Raw genomic sequence first — 24,885 nt, forward strand, 5'->3', positions numbered from 1 at the left:
AGAGCCCGTGCTCCACAACAAGAGAAGCCACCACAATGAGAAGTCCGCGCACCATAACGAAGAGTAGCCCCCGCTCACCGCAACTAGAGAAAGCCCATGTGCAGCAACGAACACCCAACGCAGCCAAAAATAAATTAATTAATTTTTTAAAATTAACTATATACTGAAAGCATAAATGAATGAATAAACATGTATGTGATATCTATTTAAAAATTACATTTACAACTCACTGGCTGAAACTTAATGGCATAGCCAAAGTTGGCTGCAGGAAAGGCTGAGAAATGTGCCTTTAGCTGGGCAGCAATGTACCCAACTTATGGTCAAGAAGCAGAACATAGGTAATGGGAAGTGGCTAGCAGTTTCTGTGCAGAATATTGCAGTAAATTCATTCTAAAGGGAAATGTTAGAGAGAAATTGAAAAAATTCTGTGAAATAATGCCTAACTTTTGAGGAACCTATGTTTGTATTCTCTAAGTTTTCTATTTCTATGGGTAATGCATGTAATATATACAGGTTGTATTATCAAATTCATGTATTGATAATGTGGGACTTGCAAAAGCTGATCATAGGAAAAGAAGGACATATGAGAATTAAGTCAAGAGTCAGACCTACTGTTGTTCCCAGACCCATCTGCTGACACTCTATAAGTTACATGTCATTATATTGTGGGCATTATGCACATACAACCCCCTTCAGATTCCACTACGAACAAAAGACAAGGGTATATGCAAGGGCAAGGTAATTCTAGGTGCAGGGGAGACCCATCCACCTAACACAACCAAATAGGTGGCTTTAGAACTGCTACTCAGTTCATGGAAAAAACCCATTTCCTAGATAGCTTAAGAGAAAGCTTGTATTAAGAATAACACATCCGTGAAAAGCAATTTTGCAGAATACTGTGTAAGAGCCAATGAATGCTGGAGAGGCACAGGGCAAAAGCAATAGATGAAGGTAGAACTCAGGAGGAAAGGCCTGTGGAGTTACAGTACTGAGAGTCTGGTTGAGAGAAGGTTCCAGCCCAGATGCCAAGTGGAGGATTCACATTAGCTGAGAGTCTGCTAGTTCCTTCTCTCCTCACAAGGTTAGTTTTGAACCCCTCTCAAGGTTTAACAGAAAAGACATGCAATTTATTCACCTGTTGCTGCAGAAAAAGCTAAAGCAAGGATCAGTGTCACATCTGTCAGTCCATAAAAGCCAAATGATGAAAATTTAAATGTAAACAAAGGGCAGAATCACAGACACTCACTTGTGGATCTCAGAAAGGAAACCTCTCTTGTGGTCTTTTGTTCTCCACTCCAGCTGTAAGGGAATCCCGGGTCAGGTCCACACCACGTGTTGCTGACGGTAGTCCAGTGGCCCTGGATGGCCTGAGTCTTCTCAGGGATCCCTGTGAAAAATGCAACCTTATTGACTTTACAGTTTTTATTTAGTCTCACTCCAAGGAGTGGATCCGTCTTTCTCACTGACCTGAGACAACCCCTTTGCAGCCATGGGCTTGAGAAAAATCCTCCATAAACCCTCTGCAAAGATAGAAATGGAATCATGAAAGAATCAGAGACGTTCTCTTGTCTGAGATCCGAAAGTCCTCTCAGATAGTTGAGTGGAAGCCAAGTGCAGAGAATGAGGGGTCAGTGCTTGTCCTCAGACCTGAGCCACCCTGAAGCCTGACCCAATGGCTTTACTCCCCATGTATGAAGAGAACAGTATTGAGATTCAGACCACGTATATTATTAACATTATTGTAGGAGCCTGACCGCCCACCCCCCACCCCCAAATCTACCTCTGGATCTCAAGCCTTTCCAATACAGTTTCTGGTTTCCTAGGTTTCGTCCTACTCTAGTAACATGTCTAGGCAGAATTAAAGAGGCTTGATATGCCACAGCTCTTAAACCACCTGCCTGTGGCTGGCCAAAGACAATACCTGCCCGTCCTCTTGCAGATTCCACCAAGCTGTGTTTGGAACACTGACAAGTAGATGGGAGCCACCAGTGAGCTGCAGCAGAGAGAGACCACTGAGAGGAGACGTTCTCAACTGTGAAGGTCTGTGAAGGTGTATTCTAGCCCTCTCCTCATAAAAAGCCATAGAGTTCCATAAAAGGGACACAGGCAAGGCTTTCCAAACTTTTTGTGGATAATCGTAATATTCATTTGTTCAGTTAACATCTATGGATGCCCATCTTAACCAGACACTAAACTAGCAACCAGGGATACAATGGTGAAAAAGAGAGACGGCCCCTCCCATCACAGGACTTATATTCTCACGGGGGAAACCATGATAAAGTAATTAACTGCAAGTGTGCTAAATTGCTACAGGGACGTACCCAGTTCTACAGAGTATATTATAAGGGCGCTGACCCAACCTATGGTTCAGGAAAGGCTTCCTGGGGCTGTGTGTTTGTGTAATGAAGTTTAAATTGATATCTGAAGGATGAACAGGTGTTAATTAGCAAAGATGGTGCTCCTGGCAGAGGGAAAAGCAGGCGGGAGGCCCAAGGAAGAGGAGGAAACATGGTAATAAGAAAGAAAATGTGATATATATATCTATATATAGAGATAGATATAGATAGATATACATATATGGAACATTTTTCAGCTATAAAGAAGAAATCCTGCCATTTGTGACAACACGGATGGACCTTTGGGGCTTTATGCTAAGTGAAATAAGTCGAGCAGAAAGATAAATACTGTATGTAATCATGTATGTGTGGAATCTAAAAAATCTTCAGACAACAAACTCATAGACTCAGGGAACAGATTGGTGGTTGTCAGAGGCAGTGGGGTGGGGTGGGGTGGGTGAAATAAGTGAAGGTGGTCAAAGGGCACAAGCATCCAGTTATGAGATAAGTAACTCCTGGGGGTGTAAGGTACAGCATGGTGACTAAAGTTAACAATACTGTACTGTATGTTTGAAAGTTGCTAAGAGAGTAGATCTTAAAACTTCTCCTCACAAGAAAAAGAACTTGTAACTACGTGTGGTGATGGATGTTAACTAAACTTATTGTAGTGATCATTTTGCGATATATACATATATCAAATCATTATGTTGTACACCTGAAACTAATACAATCTTTTGTGTCAATTATATGTCAGTTTAAAAAAGAGGAAGGAAGGAAGGAAGGAGGGAGGGAGGAAGGAAAGAAAACAGTGATTCTGGAGCGCAGTGAGCAGTGAATATCCCCACTTGAGCCTGAGGGGGCTGGCAGGCTGTCTTAAGGACTTCCACATCACATGGATAAAGAGAAGCTTGCAAAAGCTTCCAGATAGGGGGAAGAAAACTAAATGCATACTCTCTTCTTTCTTGCTCCTTACCTCTCTAGCCAATGAGCTATATATTGACATCTCTAGCCAATGAGCTATATATTTTAGGGCAAACTAAGAAAAATCAATCCAACCTTCAAGCTTTGTGCAAAACTAAACTCTTATGTGAGATGACTATAAAGCAAATGCTCAGAAATATAAAAACTAATGTTTTCATCTGACTGAATACATCTATAATTCAGTGGATTTGGCCTTGGCACTTGAACTCAGTTATCTCTAAAAACATGTGCAGATATTTCAACCTCCTGATTTGTATGCCTTCATAGCTTGCTACAGAAGGCAACAAATACATGCCAATTTTGAGTAGTGAAAGGAAAACATGTTTCCCTGAATTGAGAAATAACTTTATTAGGCATATAAGAACTCATTAATGGAAAAGTAAAGCATCCTCCTTTGCTGTAAACTTGGATATCATACTTTCACCTGTTGAAAGAGGAGTGTAAAGACATGGAATCCATCTACAGCCATGGCAAGGTAAAAAGAGAATGTACCCACAGACAAAGACTTTTAACTTTTAATTAATTTATTTAAAAGTTCCTCAATCTGTTCTTCCTGAAAATGTAAGCCACTGAGACTTAAAGAGTTTGTATCTTTTTTTCCAAGTCCCAGTTATTCAGAATATTTAGAAGGTAAAGCTATTTAGCTTACATGACACAGACTTATAATCTCCAAATACCGTTCCTCCTCCTCCTGGTACACAGCTAGCCTGCATTCCCAGCCACTGTGATGTGAGTTCAACAGAAGGTTAGTGGAAGTAGTATAGGCTATTTCTAGGCCTGGCCTATAAGACTTTCCAACAGGCCATCCTCTGTGCTCTTTTATCCTCCATCAGCTTGATGAAAATAAGCACAGTGACCTTGTAAGTTACATAACGAAGATGGTGGAGCCATAAGACACAGAGAGTCTGGGTCCCTGCATCAAGGCTCATAGAAAAGCAGCCAATCAGTTGCTCACAGTTCTGACTCCGGGTTCACTCTTCATTTCTGGCACATGGAAATTTTCCTTTTCTGAGCTCTGCTGTAATACAAAATTTCTGTACTCTTTGTTCTGAACTTTGTTCAGCATTTCTATATAACTGCACTAGAACATTAAACATTAGTTAGCTCGATCTACCATGTCACTGGAACCAGAACTATATTAATACATGCGCATTATTAGTACCCTGATAAGTAGCAAGACTGGTAACCGAGGAGGTAGTCAGTGCCTCTTGTCATAATTGTAACCTATCTTGTTTCACTGTATCTATTACAGTTGAACTCTCTGCCGGATTGTTGGATAACCTGGGTTTCTTACTCTCACAAACATTGTGGATTGGCCTGATTATAGGAAAGAGTTTACACTTTATGTGCTCCCACCCTGGGGGAAGGGGGCATCTCTACTCGGAGCAAAATATATTCAAGTAATCTGTCTGACCTTTTCGAGTGGGATACAATCTTTAAAAATTGTACAATTACCTGTTAATTTGCAAATGAGGGTGAAATTGCACAAGAAATAGTGTAGGCACATAGGAAAAAGGGAAGAATGCAGGGTGGTAGAGCAAGAAAGGAATTATTCTTAGAGGGGGGTGTAATCATAGCGTAACCAGAAGTTAGACATTGTAGATTCACTACCTACTAATTGTGTAACCTTGGGCAAGTTACTAAACCTCTCTGAACATCAGTTTTCATATCTGTGAATATAGAATGATAATATTAGCTACCTCGTAAGTTGTTATCTGGATGAGCTAATACAGTAAGTCCCCTACATACGAACCTTGGAGTTGCAAACTTTTGCTCCATCAATGACAGACACGAGTGAAATTGCAACTTGCCCTCCATCTCCTATTGCTGGCGATCCTTTGGCTCTACCATCTCCCACCTCCTCTCCCTCCTCCAGTCAGTAACTCTTCTTGCCTGTTCACTCAATGCCAGCCCCTATATGCCAGCTGTGGTACTGCACTACTGTACTTTTCAAGGTACTGTACTGTAAGATTTTAAGTTTGCTTTATGTTTTGTGTTTGTTTGCTTTTTATGTATTATTTATGTGAAAAGTATTATAAACCTATTACAGTACAGTACTATATAGCCGATTGTGTTAATTGGGTACCTAGGCTAACTTTGTTGGACTTACGAACAAATTGGACTTATGAACGTGCTCTCACGATGGAACTCGTTCATATGTAGGGGACTTACTGTACATGTAAATTACTTTAAATGGAGCCTGGAACAAAACAAGCACTGAGTATATGCGAAATATTATTATTTTAAATTATTCTAGAAGTGAAGGGGAGGTAAAATGGCAAATGTGGTTGGTTGCTGGAAGCACCTAAAAAGGTACCTTGCCATCCCTCCTTGGAGCTCAAGCCTGTTATTATCCAATTGTCCACCAACTCTGACTTAGCTGATTCTGGACTCTCAAGTCCAGCCCCCACTGTGAAGTTAAGGGCCATGAAAACCCACAAGGTCATGGTGGCAGAACTGGGCCAACTCTTCTCCCTCTCAGCCCCTCCACACCACTATCTGGCAATGGTCACCATGGCTCACTATCAACTGGCCACCATCAACACTTTTTGAAGGACTCAAAACCCCTATGATTCCATCTCTAGTGCCAGGGTGAAGACTCACACACACACAAATATACTCCTGAGTTCCCTAGGTAACTTACAGAAGCTACTTTGAAAAGACCCAGACTTTTGCTTTGAAGACCATCTTTTTATCTTTTAACAGATGCTGTTCTAATGAAACTTGGTCATTAGTGACTTTAAGTGCATAGTAGGTCCACAATAAGTGACAGCTATTACTATGACTAATTTCTTTAGTCACTATGCTATCTACTTAAAGTCTTTGTTTTCATTTTCAAAGGATTTCAAACATCCCGAGAAGAGTAGTTTTGTGTTTGGCTCAAACTCCATGAGTTTTTAAATTTTTAATGCAAATGAGATTTATGAGTCACTCTCTGGCAGAATTTGCAGCTTTTAGCATGTCTAGTGTTAGAAAAAAGACCCATAACAAGATACAAAATTGCAAAGGAACAAGTGATCAGTTTCAGAAGAAGCTGCAGAAGTAGAACAAATGAAGGGAAAGAGAGTTTCTGGTTATATAAGTGATGGAGTATTTGGAGAAATGAGACATTGAGTAGCATTTCTTATGTCTCAGTAGATATCCTTTTCAATACTTATCCTGTGGCCCTGCCTGGCCTCTGTCCTTCCATTAGTCCACTGGGTGGTCTTGTCTTGACAGAGATCATGATCTCCCATACAAGTTTCTTTGTTCTCTCCTCTCTTGGGCAGGCCCATTACATTAGAGAATGTAGAAAAGTGGAGTTGGAAACTGATCTCTGGATTAACAAGAGCAACCTGAACTGCCTCATCTTTTTTTATTTCTATTAAATCAATCACAAGCACAAACATTTGCCCACATTCCTTGGAGCTCAAAGACAAGGAGCCAAACCAGAAGGAAATGAGGCTATGGCCTTGGGAAGATATTTTCCCATATTTTCTCATTTCTCTTCTCTGGTCTCTAAGTTTTGAATGTGAGCTATAAAGAGAGAGATGGATTATATTTACTCCAATGCCTGAAGGAGGGGTAGTGGATAGGAAGGGGCCTTTTTCAACAAAGTAAGCTAGACAACTCTTATTCAATGATCCACACAAAACTTTAGGATTTGTGACCAGCCTCACCCCAACCCCTTGACTTGATTGTAAGGCAGCTGAGCCCCAGTCAGTGACTTGCCCAAATAGCCATTAAAGTGGAAGATTCAATTCTACTGCTTAGTAACTGACAGTACTGAGAAGTTATCATCCTAAACATTTCACAGTGACATCTTGGGAGATCATGGTTGACATCATGATATGTCTTGACATGACTTGATAGTACAGTATTATCCTTACATCCATATTGCTATTTGTGACTAAATTCAAATTATAAGGTCTTAGAGATGAAGATATTCTCCTGCTTAATAATGCTGGGCTAGGACAGACATTTTCAGATCGACTTTCATTCTAGTCATTGCTGCTGTGATATAGACAGAGAATAACTGGAATAAAGTCCACCCTGGCTGAAAGCAAAAGGTCTTTGATCACATATTTAGTTCTAGTGCTTTGGGCAAAGATATGAAGAAGACAGTGGGTCCTCACCTAGTTCCACCAGCAGTTCCCCACACCACTGTCCTCAACACTGTTTCAAACAAGCTCTCCAAGGGCTTCCCTCCCTTGTTGAAAAGTAAATAAAGCATAGCTTCACCAGAGACCATGGAGTACATTGATTCTGGAACCACTTGGGCTTCCTTCTGTAGCATCCATCCTTGGACAATGAATGACTAAGATTAATTTCTAGCTTACATAATGTCACTTGCACAAGAATATGTTTGCACACTAGAATATTGACACTGGCAAATGGGACCAGACTTTTGGCAGGTTTTTTGGCAGGTTTCTTGGATAAATAATGCCAAGCTGGCTAACGTCCTATACTTCTCTAGTTTTTTTTGGAAAATACCTAGAACACTTTCCAAGAAATTAGTTTAGGTCAATCAGAGTTTATTCTGGATAATACTACTGGTTGCTGTGCAAGAATCTAAGTCAGAATCGACTCCTCTTCCAGACCCAAGTCAGTTAATACTGACATAACACTTAGGCTTTTTTGCTCAGGGCATGAAAGCTACTTAAGGTTCCAGGAGGTAATACAAATTATATTTCTGAGTGGCTTGAACTGGCCATGATCTCACTACTAATGCTAAGGCTTTGAGGAGACAGTGATAATAAGAGAAACAGTACTGTCCAAATAATTTGGAAAGCTGAGGGCTTCTCTGTGCTCATCCCTTTCCTGGCTGGTGTTCTAGCAGGGAAGAGCACAAGGCTGGAAGCCAGTGACTGGGTTTGAACCTGGTTCTCACAGTTACTAGCTGGTTATAGTAGGTAGTTCAGTGGGACACAAAGTATTCTGTGGACAAGTGTTCATGTCAAATTTCAACAAAGCTAAGGCTACTCTAAACTTCAGTTCATCATAGAATGGATGCTTCTAGTCCAACAACAATTTAATTAGTATGATAATTTTGTTATTAAAGTTTTTAGTTGACAATTCTTTTTAAACTGGACATTATGTTAGAGGAACAACAATTTCTCGGTAATGTCAGCCACTGGATTGCTTCTATGGTCATTACACTGTACATCTGCAATACCAAGTAGTCACTTTCCATTTAGGTTAATTGAGGAGCTATATATATATATATATATATATATATTTTTTTTTTTTTTTTTTTGGACAGTTCTGCTAGTCTCAGAGACTGCTAATAGTGATGTTGCCACCTAGGACTTAATGGGTTTTTTTCTATTTAGTAGTAATATACTAAGGTAAAGACTTATCTTCTCTTATCATATACCAGAAGATATAATTTTATTGAAACAATGCCACAAACTGAAGCTTTGTGCACTGCTCTAAGAAAATGCTTTCTAAGTATTTTTAGAAATCAACTTCAAATTATTCTACATAAAATTAACGATTTTCACAGTCATAATGAGCTATGGCAGAATTTTACAAACTGCAAGAATTTCAACATGTAAAGCACATAAGTAGGTTTTCTCTTTGTGTCTGGGATGCTTCCTTATATTTGAAAGTGAATATTCAGTTATTAATAGTAAACTCAACTAGTGTGGACTGTTTGTTTAACTGTCATTACACAGATTAGATTTTATTGTACCCTGGTGGTTCAAATTATTGTTGATCAGAAATACTGTCAGAAACGTTATATGAAGGCCTTCCAAAGACTAAGGCTGAAGACCAACTCAAAGAGAAAATTTTGGTCAAGTCTTTAGGTTGATATTAAGCTATGTTAAGGCTGGGCAAGCTTACATAGCTTACATGGCTTATATTGAAGCTTTCTCTTCTTCATCTGACAAAGGGGGACATCACATCTTCTTTCCACCTCTTGCTTGATTGTTGTGAAGATAAGAGCTAGACAGTAAATGTATAAGTCCTTAATAAATGGTAAAGGTCTATGTATACACAATGTGTTATTCTTACTTATTTCAGAAATGCCAGCATATCTTCCGTTACACAAGCAGAAGGACAAGGGCAGTGTGTTGGTGTAATTGGTGCTTGTAGATGCTTTGTTCCTCAAAATCTCCTTGCCAGGAACCCCATCATTAAGCCATTTTTTGTAGTGCTCAACGTGTCCTTTTCTTCCCCCGACACAATCCACTTCCGGCCCCGACTGCCTGAAGCCCAGTCTATATAATTAACCTCAGTAACGCTCTCCCTGTCTCCGGGCCCTCTTCACCATTCTGTCCAGAACACCAGGACCAGATTCATCTTCCAACAGATTTTTATCATGTCACCTTAAACTCAAACGCTGCTCCCCACGGCTTACTAGATTAAGGTCTGAACTGTCTTTAAAGTCCTTCGCAATTTGGTTCCAGCTTACACGTAGAATCTTACTACCTTCTTAACCATTCCGTATGAGTCAATCAAATCTTTTGTTTACCCTTCGTATGATTTTTTGCTTTTCTGAGTAGGCATCTCTCTTTGTACTGCATCTTTGACATAAAATGCCCTCTTTCTCCTCTCCTGCCGACAGAAATCTTGTCTGCCAATTCGGGCTCATTCACAGTCATAGCTTATATTTATATATAACATATGTGCATGTATCCATATGTGTGCAAGTATATATATCTATAAATAAATTTCATTTCATTCCAATTATATAAATACAGGCTAGTTAAAAAAATTAAGTCAATATATAAAATTATAAGAAAGAAAATAAAAATTAGTTGGACTCTCAATCTTGAGACAACCACTATGAACATTCTGGTGACTCTTTCTTGCACTTCTATGTGTACAAATATACATATATATTTATCTTAGTATATACATGACATAAGATTATACCTGCTTTTTAAATCATATTCACTGTTAGGTATAAATAAAAGTTTGGTTTTTGTTTTGTTTATCGCATAGGTTCCTCCTTATCCTCTTCTTCCACCATTTTCTCTAACAAACTCAGCCCAGGTGATCAATATTAAAAACTTGCTGCATATTTTCCCATATCTTTCCTTATGCTTATGTCATCCTATGTGTACTTTATGTTATTGATTAATGTTCAAAGTAGACTCATAAACATATGATTCCTCCACTGAATACAGAATTAACCCATTAGAGGTTATTCTGTCTATTTTCTTTGTTCACATAGCCACAAATAAACATAACTTTATATAAATACATGCTTGTTCTCATAGTTATACTCTTTTGTGCCATCTTTATTTGCCTTTTGTTCCTTTCTTTTTTCCCCCTCTGTCTTCCCTTTTATTTTATTTTTTTTGGCATGCATTCTCTTCCTCTAATTCATCCTTTTTAATGGCTGCATAACATTATTCAATACATATACACATGCCACAGTTTATTTTACTAGTTCTTTGTTGATGGCTATCCATTTTGTTTCCAGTTTGTTTGTACCAAGACAATACTACAGTAAGAAGGCATGTGTGTGGTTTTTTTTTTGTATGTGTGTGTGTGTGTGTGAATTCTTGATTTTAATTTGATGGATTAGATTTCTCAGTCAAAGGGAAGATATTTTTTAAATTTTCATTGGTATTAACAAATTGCTTTAAAAAAAGGCTATAGAATTCATATTTCCATTAGCAATAGATGTATGAGTGCTGTTTCCTCATGTTCATTATTAATTTTAGTCTTATCTGAGAGTTAATGTGATTCTCTCACTGCCATTTTAATTTGCATTTCCACGACTACTGTAGAGAATGAGAATCTCTTCACATGTAGAATGTAATTTTGATTTCTCTTATGTGAATTGCCTATTCCTATCCTTTGTTCACATTTATCCTGTTATTTTTTCTAACCAATATGTACAAGCAATCTGTATATCACTGTGGTAGGCAGCCTTCCAAAAAGTCTCCCAGTGATTTCACATCCTGGTATTCATGCTCTTGTGTAATCCCCCTCTCTGAGTGTGGGCTGGATCTAGTGATTTGCTTCTAGAGAGTAGTATACAGCAAAGTGATGGGATACCACTTCTGTGATTAGGTCACAAAGACCATGACTTCCAGTTTGCTAGTGGCTCTTCTCAGGTGCTTACTCTGATAGAGAGGGCCGCCTGGCATGGAACTGAGGTGGCCTCCAGTCAACAGCCCATAAGAAGCTGAGGCCCTTATTCCGACAGTTCTCAAGGAAATGAATCCTGCAAACATTCACATAAGCTTGGCAGCAGATTTTTCCCCCTTCAAGCCTTCAGATGACACTGCAGCCTGGCTGACATCTCGACTGCAATCTTGTGAGGGACCTTAAAGCAGAGGACCTAGTTAATTTGTGCCTGGATTCCTGACCCACAGAAACTGTGAGTAATAAATGTGTATTGTTTTAAGCTGCTAAGTTTGGGGGTTATTTATTTTGCAGAATTAGATAACTAATATAATTACATATGTTAAATTTTTATTGGATTATATATTGCAGATGTTTCCTGATCTTTTGTTTATTGACTTTATTTATGACATCTTCTTCCATATAGGATTAAACATTTTATATAATTTATTGTCTATTCTTTTCTTGGCCTTTAGATTTGATAGAGTATTAGGGTTAGGGGTAGGATTAGGGTTAGGGTTAGGTTATTTGGTCACTCTAACTCTCTAAGGATGGAAATAAACATGTTAGCCACAGGTTTTGTTCAAAATATGTTTTAAAGTTCTTTCTCCTGGATTTCATGTTGGCAAAAAGTTTCCCAGTTATTCTCTAATTCTTGCCTTCTATTGTGATCTTTTTAAATTAGATAACATCTTTAGGTACAATTATTAGGTAATAAGTCACTCTCTCCTGGAAAACAGCATGACTCTCTAGATTGTAGTTGGCCACAGCATATGTAGGGGGTTAAGTTGTAAAGTCAAAGAGCAAAATGATAATCAAGTTTTCTCAAAGTAATCCTTGAGAATCCTTTAAATTGAACATAGAGTAGAATATATGTGGTTTGATATATATGCTCCTCTAAGGCAGCATGTATATATACATGTGTAAAACAAACAGAGGATATAGCACAGTGTACACATGCAAAATATAACTCTACAGTATATTAAATTATGGGATAACAAGATAAGGAGAAAGACACATTTAACAAAGCACTGGAAACAATGCTACTAAATACTCACCATGCATCCTGGGTATCCTTGCCTGGCTCTGATGGTAATAATGTTGACTCACTATGATGACTGATGCTGACAATAATGATGAGTTCAGCGTCTGTGTGATGAGGAATGAGATCATGAAGATGGGCACAGTACACACTCCAGGGATTCGTTTTCCTCCTCCCTGACAACACAATTGTAGGTCATATGAGCAGTGAAGAGACTGGCAGGCAGAATGGCTCATAATATTTAAATTGTTATTTTCTCAGCTCTAACTTTTCTTCTTGCTCTCTATTTAATGGCTCATCTATCATTGATTTCATGGAAGTCAAATACACATTTATGCTTTTCCACTGTATGGGGTATAAGGAGTTCAGCTGACTCCAAACAATAGTCAGCCGACTGATTTCTGTGTAGGTGGCAACACTGAGGTTGCATCCTGCAACACGAAAGATCACAAGAACTCATGTGTGGTAGCTCACAGTTGGAGGAGAATTTGCTTGTTTATTGTTTGTTTTATTTTGTTTGGTTTCAATTTCTATTCAGTAGGAGGGGAACCAATTTATACTTTATGGTTACACATGGAAACCTGGATTAACTGATACTATATTTCTACAGTAACTTTTTCCAGGGATGTTTTTTCACCTCTTACAAAGTGGCATGCTTGCTCAGGTGACCTGAAGATAGGGAAATGGTCAGTGCAAGTTCCCTGAGATGTTGAGACATGATGTGATGGGTAAAACCTATGGAACATCTGACCTTTCTTAGGAGGAGGGCCTCCTTTTCTATTTTCTTTTTTTTTTAAAGACAATTTTTTATTTATTGTTGGCTGCATTCGGTCTTCGTTGCTGCACGTGGGCTTTCTCTAGTTGTGGTGAGCAGAGGCTACTCTTCGTTGAGGTGTGGGGGCTTCTCATTGCAGCGGCTTCTCTTGTTGCAGAGCACAGGCTCAGTAGTTGTGGTTCATGGGCCCTAGAGCTCAGGCTCAGTAGTTGTGGCGCACACGTTTAGTTGCTCCGCGGCATGTGGGATCTTCCCGGACCAGGGATCGAACCTGTGTCCCCTGCATTGTTGGCAGGCGGATTCTAACCCTGGCGCCACCAGGGAAGTCCCAGGGCCTCCTTTTCAAATGCAAGGTGCGAAGCAGGAAAGGGGTGTGAGAGCAGATCAGTGTAGAACTCAAATTGGAGAGTTCCAATTTGATGAGGTAAGTGAGAGAGTCAGAAGTTTGGGGGGAATTTTGAGGGAGAAATGGGAATGTGAATTGACCAGGGAAACAGAGAAGATTGCCAGGCTGTCCCACATCAAGCACCCAGGTGAAGATAATGACCATACTTCTAGGGAGACAGCAATCTGCCCAGCTGGGGCACTTCATCTAGAAGTGGAGCAGCCTGGGCTTAGCACTGGGAAGGCCTTCATTTCAGGAAAAAATAATTAGGAAGAACAATATCAGAAACCTGAAGAGAGAACAAACTTACAAAGACTAAGGCATTAAAACATGAAGGTAAGACTGACTAAAAAGTGAGAAGTATATGTTCCTAAGGCAGTGGGGCCAGGCTGTGGGTGTTGAGGCCCTGGGGGTACTGACCACGTGGAACCCCAGTGATCATGAAGCTGCAAGTATTAGTATAATCAACAAAAGCTTAATTTAATGCAGAATCGATAATTCTTACAGCCTGTTGCCCCAGGTTGTTCCTATTGGAAATGTTAGTTATGAATTTTATGACCGCAAATAGCAGTTCCTGTTCTACTATTTGAACACAGGGAAGGCTAAGCCATAACACGTTGACTTGAGGAGGAAGAGTCCTATTTCCTCATGGGAACAGAAGGGCCTCTAATGGGTGGTCCATTCCACTTTACAAAGACTTTTAACAGGTTAAGTCAAAGCCCAAGCAAGTTCCCAGGGAACGGAGCCATAGCCGTGTGACTCGCCCAGGAAAAAGCTGATGCCAGTCTTGCGGAACAGATGTCTTACCCCCAGCCAATGGGTAGTATATTTTCAGTCAAGACTCAGAAAAGACATGTGAAGAAGACCTCTTCTTCCCTTGGTCACAGAACACAGAGGTCAATAAACATCTTTACTTTTAATAGATGGCATGGGAGAACAGGAAACCAGGCACCAGCTTTAGTTCTGACATTTACTTTCTGTGGGACTTCCAGAAAATTCCTTCACTTAGAGGCTGAATTGTGCAATGGCTTTCTTCTTAGACTCTAAAGTCTTATTTCTTGAGTCCAATCCATCTCCACTTATTATTATAGCTCTGTGACCACAGGAGAGTTATTTAAGCTCTCGTGTCCTGATTTACTCACCTATAAAAACCAGAAATAATAGTATTGGTTGTAGGCATTAAGTGAGATAGTATTTGCTAAGGCACAGTGCTTGGCATATAGTGAGCATTCAGTAATGGTTGACTCTTGCATAGACCTGTTTTATCTTCTGTAAAAGGAAGTTCTTGGGCGCATATCTTTTCCAGCTCTGAAACTCTTAAGATTCTGCGATGAAAATGATTTTTGGTTATTGTTTCACAGCTAGGGTCAGTAGGCATTTTCTGTAAAAATATAGGTAGTAATAGTTTAGGCTTTTCATGTCATACAGTCTTCATCATGACTACCCAACTCTGGCACTATAATGTGAAAGCAGCCATAGACAACACTTAAAATAACAGGCATGGTTGTCTTCCAACAAAACATTATTTACACAACTAGATCCATGGCCTAGATTTGGCCCATGGGAAGTAGTAGTGTGCTGACCTCTGTTCCATAGAATAAAAAAATGTGGAGAAAAGAATTGAAAAGCAATTTGTGATAGAAAAAGGACACAGGAAATGATGTGCTGCAAAATTGTATAAGCTTATGGTACATTTGTTTAGCTCAAAAACTTTTTCTGTAATGAGCATATGAAAAAAAACAGATATTCTACAACAAAGGTGGATAATAGAAATATAATAAACAGCTTTTACAAGCTTAAACATTTATAAATATTTAACTGGCATAAATATGGAAAGTAAGTGAAATGCAAAACAATGGCCCAGAAATTCCCTTTTGCTACAAGTTGAAAGAAGGCAAGAACGTGGCAGTCATGCAAACAGCATGAGAAGCCCAGGTTGTAGCAAACAGCTAATGCCGCTGTTGACTCCATAATTAAGGAGACAGTTATGCATTAAAATGGCTCAAACACTTGGGTGATTGCTCAACCTTCAAATCACATTTGATCCGATCTGGTCATCTGAATATTACAGTGCAATGACTGGATTATGGGCTGTTTTCCTTATGAAGTTGGCTCAGTGACTAACTGCTCAGAAACCAGGCCTTCATGGTATCTGGATACCTTAACAAAGAATATCAAACTGTATGGTAGTCATATTATAGCTATGAGCACCACCTGAAATTATGTCGAGGAAAGAAAAAGAAGAAAAATGCAATGAATAAAAGAAGAGACATGACAAGAAAGGTACAAAGGAAGAAATGCTAGTGGAGCACCATAGAAGTAGAGTCCAGATGCCTCATGGGGGCATTCACTTCAGGGGAACTGTGAGAATTTGCATGCTATAGCAACTACCATCCCCATCCCAGGGTCCATTACAGCCATCGCTGTTCCCCAGGACCCCCTACAGATGTCTGTGTGTCACCCCTGCCTTTCTCCTCACTTCCAGGTCTCACCTGGGTGGTTCTCCTAACTAGAGTTTATTCATTTAAAAAAGAGCAAACAGGATAGTATTTGAGCAAATAATTGACTCGCAGTATTTTTCCATCTTCTCACTTCAAGCATCCTAACACTTTGCTTGCATCAGGGATTTTGTACAACAGAAAACTTGACATCAAAGGTCTTTCCTGCCTTTTGTGAAAGCTTAAACCCTCTGAAGAAATTATGCCAGGTGTCCCAGAGAGGAAAGAGAGAAAAGATGGCAACTCTCAAGGGAGAGAGAGATTTCTCAAGATGGTGAAGGATGAAGGTCAGAGAGTCTCTCTAATGGTGGGGATCACACACTGCTCCTTGACAGAAGTCTGAGGAGGGGAAGAGACCCCAAGAACAACTGTAGAGGGCATCTAGGAAAGATGGCCTTAGGTAGACGGGGCTTTATCTCTAAGATTCCAGGATGAAATCTGGAATCTGAAGATGGGTGCTGGGGCTGATGGCCCCAGTTGGACTGAAACCACATGCATCTCAGCAGTAGCCAGCAAGCACCATAGCCCGTGACCAGAGGGACCAACCTGTTGCTTGGGCAATACATAAATTCCTTTGCACAGGCCTTGAAAGTGGGGAGTCCCAATAATGACTGAAATTACGTTTCCCTCCAGCCTTGAGGGAGGAGGACCCAGGGCAGATTTAAACTGATTTAAAGATATGAAGAAACAGAATGATTCTTGCAACATAGCATCCGTGGGCTGATATTCATGTACCAACAAATGTCTGGGAGTGGCGGGGTAGGGGAAGAAGAGTGGCTGAGCTGATATTCTACCTGGCACAGTCTCTGAGGCAGAACCAGCAAGCTCCCGGGGGTACATATTAGGTGCATGGAGGCAGAGTGACCACCGCGGCTGGGAGAGAGCACAGGGCTGCCTTATAAATCCTTTAGTGGGTAAACGAGTGCCCAGAAAAACAGAGAGTGGGTGGAGTAACATAACTGAAAACAGCTGAACTGTGAAGTGGGCCTAATTTTTTCTGAACTAAGAATGAGTAAAATGTCTTTTCAAGAACTGGGTATAAAAATGGAACCAGGAGATAAAGAAAACCCACTATATTTAGTTGTTCACACACATGCACACACAGCTAATATAGTAGCCATGCAATGCATTAAGAAAATCTCCTCCTGTACTTTTCATAACTTGCTTGGTTGTGTGATGATCCAGCACTTGGAGACGGGGAAACAAAAGGCCTCCTGACCCAGGGATAGACCCTAAGAGCCTGTAGGCCCATCTGATGGGGAAGCATAACCACTCAGGGGGTTCAGAAAGGGCTTCTGGCTGCAAAGGCTGCACCTTTTTGAGAAAAGCACACAGAGTGGAGGGAAAGAGGAGGTCACTGCCCCAGCAGGCCAGGTTGGCTGGGGCAGGCCTGGCCATCTGGACAGCTTGTGCCGTGGGCTAGTCTCACACCCACTTTCTCATCCAGCTCTTCTTTCGGTGAGATCAAAGGGATGTAGTGAGTCACCAGTGTAATCAACAGATTTGGTGTTATCTTCATCATTATTATAAAATATTCCAGTCATATTCTGAGTAAGAAGTAATTCCCTCCGAGCAAGTTGTAGAGCAGTAATTCAAAGCAGGCTCTCTGGATCCAGAACTCACCAACTCACCTCCTCTTTGTTATATGGCTTTCTACGAGCACAGCAATGATGGCTTTCACATGCATTCCACAGATGTGGCACCAGCTGTGGACACCCATCAGTGGCACTAAGCCACTGTAATCTGTTAATGACTATGCAAGGTCAATGGTAATTTATTTTTAAATGTCACCTAAAAGGAAAGGAGGGAGGGCTTCCCTGGTGGCGCAGTGGTTGAGAGTCCGCTTGCCGATGTAGGGGACACAGGTTCATGCCCCGGTCCGGGAGGATCCCACATGCCGCAGAGCGGCTAGGCCCGTGAGCCATGGCCGCTGAGCCTGCGCGTCCGGAACCTGTGCTCCGCAACGGGAGAGGCCACAACAGTAAGAGGCCCGCGTACCGCAAAAAAAAAAAAAAAAAAAAGGAAGGAGGGAATCACATAAAGGAGAAAAATAGGCCCTCTAGAAACAAACAATTAAGAAGGTCTAATACTTAACACCTTAGAAATATAATTTTACTTTTTGTTATGTTAATATACCCATTATTAAGGCCCGGTTCTGGGCTAGGGAGTCCAGTAAGCTGGGCAGGTTTTGAAAAGAGGGATCCAGACAAAACCACTGATTTACTTTTATAAAGTTACATTAATTAAATAATAATAGGAGAAAACAGCCATAAAGGTGAGAAGACAATAAAATGTATTTTTTTCTCTTTGAAAAATTATGCATCCCCAGTACACAGGAATTAGCTATTATCTGCAAATACTATGTTATTAAATTTTCTCTTTCCTTATGCACACATCCTTTTTTTTTCCCCCTACAAAAATTGATTGCCACGGATGTGGTCCTGAAATCCCTGTGGTTTCTGAAATCCTGTTCAAAGGACGCAATACATTTTCCTATTCCTGTAGTTTGAGCCAAGCAAAAACAGGAACTAAGTCAAATCGTTCCATTTCCTTTTTTATAAAATTAATATACTGGCAGATTAGCAAAATGCCATAGATATGGTCTACCCTTTGTTCACTGATTTAACCACTCAGTCAATAGGCATTTAATGAGCGTCTAGTATGTCTCAGGCACTGGGAAAGCAGAGGTCAATCAAACACTGGTCCCTGCCCACATGAAGCTGAATTTACTAGAGTTGGTGGCCATATCAACAAAGAATTGTGATAATATTTTGAAATACTATGAGAAGTCTTTTTCTTTCTCAGAAAATCTTTTTTTTACCTTGTGACTCTTTCACCATTAAACCAGACCAAGAGACGAAGGCTGACTGCCCGCAAAGAAAAGACACAAAAGGATCCAGTCAGAACAGCATCCAATTTCTGGCTGAGAATATAAAAAGAAAGCCTTGAAAGCTTTCACTTCTAAGAGCCTGGAGTTGGAGGGAGGGAGGAGATGGGGGTAGCTCTTGTTGTATTTATTTATTTATTTATTTTTGAATGCTAAAACCTTGGCTCTGACTCAACAGAGTAAAGCCTGAAAGACTAGCCAGTTTCTATCAAAAGCCAGGGAGTGGGACAAAATGCATGATGACGCAAAAACAGCTTTACAGCCTCAGAGGAGACAAGGCCTTTTCTGAGAAGGAGAAGGAGCTTTGAAAGGATGGAGAAAGGAGAACTAGAGTGTTGAGATGCAAATGTGGGGTCTGCTGAAACCCCTGCCTGGGGGTGGGGGGTGGGGGACAGAGCAGCTGGGAGACATTAGGGATATGAGGATGGAAGGTGCCCTGCTTTCTATCTGGAGTAGCCCTGCTGGCCTTCTCTTTGGTCACTGTCCATGCTCGACTACTTGTTAAATCTTTTTAATATTGTCCTTACACTGGAGAATTTGGGTGGTTTTATTCAGGGGTGTCATAGAATATGACCTGTAGTTTTGAAAGAACTCCAGTGAGGATGAAGAGGAAGGATGGGAGGAGAAAAGACCAGAGACTTGGGGAGATGCTTAGAGGCCATTGCCCAGGCACAAGAGGGGAGCAGCTAGTCCAGGAGTGGCAGTGCCTTCCTGCTTTACACCAGTTCACTTCTGAGGGAGGTGAAGGAGGGGGAGGATCGGGGACTGTTCCCAGGATTCCGGCATGTGGGCTGGGCGGTGCCATCAACCAGTAGACTATTGAGGAGTACGAGTGAGTCGAGGAATTCAGTGTCACCCAGGCGGGTCGTGAAGTCTCAAGAAATCCTTGAGAACTCAGAGAAATGTGAACCGCTTGATGGTATGGTAAGGAGAATCTGAAGCTAGTGGAACAAATGGACACACTGTGCTTATTAATGAATTGTGATGCCTCTCAGGGAGGTCTCTGGGGTTCCACTGGAGGCTCTGCCCTTGGCCTGCTGTTTTTGAGAACTTGGATGTAGACACAGAAGACATACTCATCAAATTGGTGTAGGATGCAAATTCTGAAGAAATAGCTATTACAATAAATGATAGAATGAAAAACTCAGAAGGCTAAAGCAAGTGTCTGAACATAAAAGGATGACACTGAACAGAATAAATGGAAAGTCCTGCATTTAGGTTTAAAGTAGAGTGAAGAGCACAATTAGGAAATGTGAAGGCCTGGCTTGGCAGCAGTTCCTCGGAACAATGACATGAGGATTTTAGTTGTCTTAAAGATGTTGTGAATCAACAGTGTGATGCCACCACTTGAAGGCAGCCCCACCTCTAGGGAGGATGAGGTAGAGTTGAGAAGACCTCCTTCCTAGCAAGATGCTGCAGTTTTCCCAAGCTAAAATCTTTTTCTGAGAAGAAAAATAAATAGTTTCAAGAAGCCACAGATTAAAAACCAAGGCTTTTGGTCACCCATTCCAAACACGTGAGGCAGGGAACAGCTCCTCACTTGGTGATTTTATGTCCTGATTGAGTCATCACTTTATCCAGAGACAGCTAGTGCTCACTGACTATCCACATGCTCTCTGACACTTTCTGGGGGGCTTTCACTTGGGTTGGGGACTTATGACTGAGTCCTGGCAGTTAAGAATGAGAGCAGAAGGGATATGGTACTTCTGACCCTAGGTTCTGAACTGTCAGTGTGTGTTCTCCATCCATGTCCTCCCCTGTGAACTTGGAGTCACATATTGAGATGCTGGCAGCACAAGATGGAGAGAGTCTGGACCCTTGAGCCATTGGATAACAGACAGCCCTGCTGACCCACATACTTCACATGAGCAAGAAATATACTTTTGTGTTTGTTAAGCTCCTGAGATTTAGGGATGTGTCCATCGCTGCCACTAGCATAACCTAACCCTAATAGTGTTTATCCTCGAGCATCCCTGGTCTCTGCTAAAGTGTGTCAATGGTCCATAGCCATTACATTCCTCTTTAGGGAACTTTTGGGAAACTCAGCCTGGGGATCCAGCTCAGTGTCCTTGATGAATAAATGCTATGGTCACACACAAAAGGAATGGGTAATATGGCTGGAGGAAACCACTGTTTGAATCTAGATAATTTATATTTCAAGGAAAGTACCAATTTATTCTAAGACAGAAAGACACTCAATTCATGAAATTCAATATATCTCTTGAGTTTTCCCATCTAATATTCTTACTTAGGGTAAAGGTTTTGACTAGATGCCAGCCTGGGTCCCTTTCAGTTCTATGAAGTAAAGCTGAAATAACATAAGGACTAGAGGAAATCTTAGAGTCCATCTAATTGTACCAAATGCCAGACTTTATAGATGAGGAAACTGAGCCCAAGAGAGGTTAAGATATTTATCCCAGACCCCTTAGATCTCCTGAATTCCATTTTCAGTGCTCTTTCTAGTATATTGCCTTAAATGAACAAACCAACAACAATAACAAAAAGACCTCCTGATTCTTTTTACCTTTAAGGTGAGCTGATTCCTTTCTCTGGGACCCCTTCAATCTATATGAGTCCATGAAAGGGAGAGGGAAATGTCTCCTTAGGAGCAAAAAGAAGGAATAGAGAATGGCAGATCGAAGAAGGGAAAAGAGTGCGAGCATAACGCCTCCTTATTTCAGGAACTCCATGTACCTTTCTTGGCCCCAAACCCCTGACCCTTTTTTTCTTCAAGCCCTCCTCCTCCTACGAATAGACACATGCTGCAAAATCAGCCTGGAACAGAGTCCTTAACTTTTTCTCATTCCAGTTTAAACTTAGTCTAGTACGGTGATATTTTTTAGTCCAATTCAGTTATAAAAATTCTACTTTATAATTTCAACCCCCAAATATTCTTATTTCAAGATTCTTTCCCTATTCTCCACCACCTAGTTTTAACCTTTTGGTGAGAAGCTGGGAAAGAAAGGGTATCTGCCGGCTTATTAGAATAATGACTCCTAGCTGGAGGGCAACCAGAAGCTCAGGTTGCCAGACTCTACATCCGTCAGAGCCACTGGCCAGCTCCATCGTGGATAATCAGGGGCCCCGCTGGTCCTCACTATGTTGGGGATCCCACTTCTCAGTGCCATTTTCTCCCTCTCACCTTGTACTTGTTACTTCAATTGGAAATTCCACGGAATGACCAGTGGGTTGCTTTGTCCTCTTATTCTGCAGCTGGTCCGGGTTTAGGAAAGCGAAAAATCTCTTGAGTCACCTTGGATTGATTTCATGAGAAACCAGGGGATTGAGCCTTGCCTTTCGCCATTCCCTCCCCTTCTCTGACTCTCCCTAAAACCCCTTCCCACACTCCAGGAACACCACCTGCAGCCATCCAGGAGGAAGGAGATGCCAGGCTCCCCTTTAGCTTATCTGCCCACATTTCACTAGGGAAGACTTAGAAGACTTCAGCTTTGGGAAAGCAGTTAAAATCCCCCTCCTTCCACACTGGGAGGTGAGATAGAAAGGGATACTGACCACTTCAGTAATAACGGGAATAAAGACACAGACCTACTTGAGAACGGACTTGAGGATATGGGGAGGGTGAAGGGTAAGCTGTGACAAAGCGAAAGAGAGGCATGGACATATATACACTACCAAACGTAAGGTAGATAGATAGTGGGAAGCAGCCGCAGAGCACAGGGAGATCAGCTCGGTGCTTTGGGACCGCCTGGAGGGGTGGGATAGGGAGGGTGGGAGGGAGGGAGACGCAATAGGGAAGGGATGTGGGAACAGATGTGTATGTATGACTGATTCACTTTGTTATAAAGCAGAAACTAAAAAAAAAAAAAAAAAAAAATCTACTTATCACCTACTGTGTGCCAACCGCTTTTCAAATGCTCTACGTATTACCTCAGTGAATCCTCACAAGGACACTAATGAGGTGGGAATTCTAAAGAAGGTGACTTTTTTGTTGTTGTTTTAGAGACACCGAGATGGGGGTGTGGAGAATGCTGCTCCAGAGGTTCTGCTAAAGTGCCTATCTTAACATCCCGGGAGGAGGGCATCCAGTTTCTTTTGTCCTCAGTTTAGAACTGTCTCCACAACTACCCGTTACTTCCAGTCAGCAAACTTGAAGGAGCAGGAAAGGGTTTTGTGCCGTACACTCTTTTTTTTTTTTTTAACATCTTTATTGTAGTATAATTGCTTTATATTGTTGCATTAGTTGCTGCTTTATAACAAAGTGAATCAGCTATACGTATACATATATCCCCACATCCCTTCCCTCTTGCGTCTCCCTCCCACCCTCCCTATCCCACCCCTCTAGGTGGTCACAAAGCACCAAGCTGATCTCCCTGTGCTACACGGCCGCTTCCCACTAGCTATCTATTTTACGTTTGGTAGTGTATATATGTCCATGCCACTCTCTCACTTCATCCCAGCTTACCCTTCCCCCTCCTCATATCCTCAAGTCCATTCTCTATGTCTGTGTCTTTGTTCCCGTCCTACCCCTAGGTTCTTCAGAACCATTTTTTTTTTTAGGTTCCATATATATGTGTTAGCATATGGTATTTGTTTTTCTCTTTCTGACTTACTTCACTCTGTATGACAGACTCTAGGTCCATCCACCTCACTACAAATAACTAAGTTTCGTTTCTTTTTATGGCTGAGTAATATTCCATTGTATATGTGTGCCACATTTTCTTTATCCATTCATCTGTCGATGGACACTCAGGCTGCTTCCATGCCCTGGCTATTGTAAATAGTGCTGCAGTGAACACTGTGGTACATGACTCTTTTTGAATTATGGTTTTCTCAGGGTATATGCCCAGTAGTGGGATTGCTGGGTCATATGGTAGTTCTATTTTTAGCTTTTTAAGAAACCTCCATACTGTTCTCCATAGTGGCTGTATCAATTTACATTCCCACCAACAGTGCAAGAGGGTTCCATTTTCTCCACACCCTCTCCAGCATTGATTGTTTGTAGATTTTTGATGATGGCCATTCTGACCAGTGTGAGGTGATAACTCATTGTAGTTTTGATTTGCATTTCTCTAATGATTAGTGATGTTGAGTATCCTTTCATGTGTTTGTTGGCAACCTGTCTGTACACCACACTCTTACGCTACAACTAGCATGTTGCTTACAACAGGAGAGTAATAGGAATGCATGTTTGTCTCTGTTTACATCGCTTCATTGTGCTTTTTCACTATGAGAGTAACAGAGACTGTAGCAACAAATTCAAGCAACACAGAAATATAACAAATAAAAACCAATTTTCTGTTACTTAATTGCCTCACCCCCTGACATTCAACCACTTTTATTAGTTTGGAGTGTGTATGTGTGTGTGTGTGTATGTCTTCTATGTACATACTTTTTTTTTCACTGTACATACAAACACAGATAATATATTTGCTTTCATTTTCTTAAAATAGAATTATATTATATATGTCTCTATATATGCACATATATATTATATATGTGTTTTATATATATAATATATATGTAATATATTTCTGAGTCTTTTTTTCACTTAACGTATTAGTATGTCAGTACATTCAGATCCATGTCATCTTTTCAGTGGTCCTGGAATATTCCTTGGCGTGAATGTTCTATGACTTATTTGTCCATTTCCCTATTGATGGTATTTAGTTTGTCTCCAGGTTTTTGCTGTCACAATGTGCGCACACACACACACACACACACACCTTTCCCTCTAGAGTCAGAGCTTTTCTGAAACAGAATCTTGTATGTGGGACTGCTTGGTTGGAAAATGTGCTTATTTTAAATTTGATGAAATCCACCAAATTGTCTTTCAAAAAAGGTCACATCCATTAACAAAATTGTAAAGGGCTTTGTCTTCTTATCATATATGTCATCAAAATCTTACTCAATTTTTGCCAACTTAACCCCCCAAAGAAAGAACTATTGTTTTAATTTC

At 40.7% G+C, this 24,885-nt stretch overlaps 1 long non-coding RNA gene across 1 annotated transcript in view; it reads right to left on the minus strand.

Annotated features, from left to right (window-relative positions):
* Window positions 1–1,359: 1,359 nt before the first annotated feature.
* The window catches only part of LOC307052492, a 28,638-nt gene continuing 5,112 nt past the window's right edge, over window positions 1,360–24,885 (minus strand). Inside the window, exons 2-3 of the long non-coding RNA XR_013810865.1 lie at window positions 12,440–12,530; window positions 1,360–1,387 (exon numbers count right to left, since the gene is read on the minus strand). This is a non-coding gene — a long non-coding RNA (uncharacterized lncRNA). The remainder of the gene's footprint in view (window positions 1,388–12,439; window positions 12,531–24,885) is intronic.

This window comes from Hyperoodon ampullatus (assembly GCF_949752795.1).
Source record: "Hyperoodon ampullatus genome assembly, chromosome: 4".
Lineage (NCBI taxonomy): Eukaryota > Metazoa > Chordata > Mammalia > Artiodactyla > Ziphiidae > Hyperoodon > Hyperoodon ampullatus.